Source organism: Globicephala melas, chromosome X, assembly GCF_963455315.2.
Source record: "Globicephala melas chromosome X, mGloMel1.2, whole genome shotgun sequence".
NCBI lineage: Eukaryota > Metazoa > Chordata > Mammalia > Artiodactyla > Delphinidae > Globicephala > Globicephala melas.
This window is the reverse complement of record NC_083335.1, coordinates 4,010,342-4,013,622: the sequence shown is the minus strand read 5'-3', so window position 1 is coordinate 4,013,622 and position 3,281 is coordinate 4,010,342.

Genomic DNA, 3,281 nt, shown 5'->3' with positions numbered 1-3,281 from the left:
CAAAGCCTGTGTTCTTGGGACTTCCCTGGTGGTCCAGTGGTTAAGACTCTGCGCTTCCACAGCAGAGGGTGCGGGTTCGATCCCTAGTCGGGGGAACTAAGACCCCGCATGCTGCATGGTGTGGCCAAAATAAATAAATAAATAAATAAACAAAGCCCGTGCTCTTGACCTCTGCACCCGCCACGCACCGTAAGTACAAGTTTGTGTTAGGATGCGTTCTTGCAAGAGTGTATCGTCACTGGGATTCACTTTTATTGTCTTCTGCTCAAAGCTTTGTTCTGTGAGGTGATTGCACCAGTCTGGGTTTCTGGAGGGGAAGTTCGGTTGGCGGGGTACTCATCTGGCTACAGGTTGACCAGCGACTTGGGCAAAGCGAGAGTACATCAGGAGGGCCTGAGACCTCCCATGCCCCACCCCGGGACTCAGTTCCCCATCTAGAGAAGGAAAAGTTCACGCTAGATGCTCATGGTCCTTCCACCTGTGAAGTTCTATGATTTATCAAGTGTCAACACTCCGGCATGCTAAGAGGGGATTTGAGAACCCATCCTAAATATTTAAATTAGCTAGCAACACACGCTGAGCTCATCACAGAATCATCAGCACCCCGATTGCGGAGCGAGATGTGGAAGAGAGAGGGTGACGCCCAATTTGACCGTCTCTTTGCTCTAGAACCCCCAGTCAAGAGTTCCAGAAGCTGGATTTCCGTGTGATCCATGGCTCATCATCTCTCTGTAAGATTAAAGGCAGGAAGCTAGCGGGAGGCACTTCCCAGAGGCCGCAGCGGCAGCGGCAGGGGCGGCAGCAGCAAGGCCACTGCGGGTCTCTCTCCTAACCCTTGTTTTTTTTCTCAGAGCTTTTAATTGGCTGCACTCATTACCAAATGCTGCCCCTCATCTCTCAACACCGGCGAGCCAATTCTACCTCACTCAAACTTTACTCCAAGATCCTAGCAGGGGCCAAACCTTTTGTGGGGCAGTGGGCTGTTGTATCCCTGGGGCAGGTACAGAAACGACTAGAATACTGGGGGCTTTCAGGCCCTTAGCAAGAGTGTGAACGGTGCTGAGGACGATCGCAGGACCTCTGCGTGTGACTGGGGGTAGGGCGGCAGGAACCTGGCTGGAAGCAGATCTTGAGGGGGTCTTTCTGTGGCTTGGTCTCAAGGTTCCAGGGACTCACGAAAGGATTTTAAACTGAGCAGTAACAAAACAAATGTACATTTCTAAAACATCCCTTGGGTCGCTGGCGTGGAGAACGAGCGGGAAGGCCAGTTAGGGGTCCGTCGCGGCGGCCCAGGGGAGCGATGATCACGGCTCGGTAGTGGGATGCGGAGAAGCTGCTGGATTGGGGAGGTGTTTCGAAGAGTGAGTCGCCAGGGTTTGGGGACAGCACGCATGCGGGAGATGAAGCAGTGATGGGAGCCAGGCAGGACGGGCTTGGGGGAAGGGCTGAGAGTGGGGAGCTTGGTTTGGGACACACTGGAGTGAGGTCCTGGGATCGCTCATCTGATGACTGCAACAACTGCCCTCAGTCCCTTTGACTCTTGCTGCCTTTCTCTCTGGGGCTGTAGGCAGGCAGAAGGCTCCTGGATGGTCATTGTTTGCCCTCGGGAAATATTCCAACATTGAAGCCTGTTAAAAAGACAGGGAGGCAGGAGACGTTGATTGACTCCCGATACAGCTCCTGATGGCCTGGTGCCCTTGTCAAAACACTTGCTTTCAATCCATTTCAATTGTTTTTCAAAATATGCCTACATATCTCGCAGGACCTTTGTGGGGTGCAGTTAGATAGCAGATGCGCAAGCACCTTGTAAACTGTTAAGGAGCGAAATACAATGCAACATTAGGCCATCATCATTATCATGTTCTCTGATCTGACTTGGGCCATTTGTAGTTTATGTTTACAGTCCCTTACCTTTAGCATTTTATCTGGTTGTCCTTTTCTCTGATAACCAGTGAATGTGCGGGTCAGGTACGAGCATATCCAAAAGTAAGTGGAAAGTTAAGATGATAATCTACATATATCATGTTAAAAAAGAAGGCTTTTACTTGAAACATCTCAAGGCAGGCTGATCTGAGAGTCACATCATATTGAAAAATGTGTCTAGAATCATTTGCAAAGATTACCAAGCAAAGGAGATCTGTTTATGAATAGAAACATACTTTTGTATGAACATCCACCTCACTGCAAGACCATAGAATCCGAGCACCTCCACCCATTTATTCATTCGACCAATATTCACTGGGCATTTGCAGCGTGCTTTCTTCTAGGCATTTGAGAAAGCGGGCGGGAGGATGGCTGCCCACGAGCAGCTTAGGCTCCAGCGCCCTGGAGATCATCTAGTATCTAGTGCAATTCCCTGACTGTCCAGAAAGGGAGACTGAGCGGCAGTGAGCGTCAGGGGTTTGTCTAGGGATTTTCCAAGGCCTCTTGCAGCTGTGGAGGAGCAGAGGGCAGAGGCCCTGCCTGTGATCCTAGGATGATAGTCCTTCTAAGATACTTCTGTGTGTTTGGATTTGGAAATGCAGAGCTATTTGCCCGGTACTTCATCAAGTGATATTCCCTGGCGCCTCAGAAGGCAACAGTGAGGTTGGCCCTTGTCAATTACTTAGAATGTCCATTTCAAAAATGCACATTTGTTCTACCTTGGACAAAACTCTCCCTCACAGCAAACACTGGCCGGCTGAGCCTAGACTCTGTTGCAGGCCATGGAGGCGGGGCCGTTGGGAGATGAGGAGCTCAGTCCTTGCTCTGAACCTGGCGATGACAGTACCATGTCCTACCTGCCCCCTTGCTAGGGTTCTGGCCCCTCCCCACTCCCCGCTCAGGTGCCGGGAACTCAGGACCAGGAACCCACGAGGTATTTAGAGGACAAATGTTGTGTAGGACTGGCGTGGGCATGAGGGCGGGTGTAGGGGCGTGCATGCAGATGCACCGGTCCAGCTTGTCTTGATCCTATAGTTCAGGTCGCAGACAGCCCAGAGAGAGCTGATTTGCTAAGGAAGATGCAATTCCCAGCATAGACAACTGTTTCTTGGCTGTGGACAAATATGGTTCAGGCTTGTGCCGCCTATGTTTGGGTCATCCTCTGACTGCTACTCCTCTGCATTGTCTGAAGAGCTCAAAGTGAGATCCAAGGTGACCATTAGAACCGTGAACACTTCTCGAGTGAGACGTTGCACTGAGTGCTTCACAGGATCCCACAACAACTTATGATGCGGGTACTATTACTGCTCTCACTTGTGCAAATGGGGACACTGAGGGACGGAGAGCCAAGGTTGCTT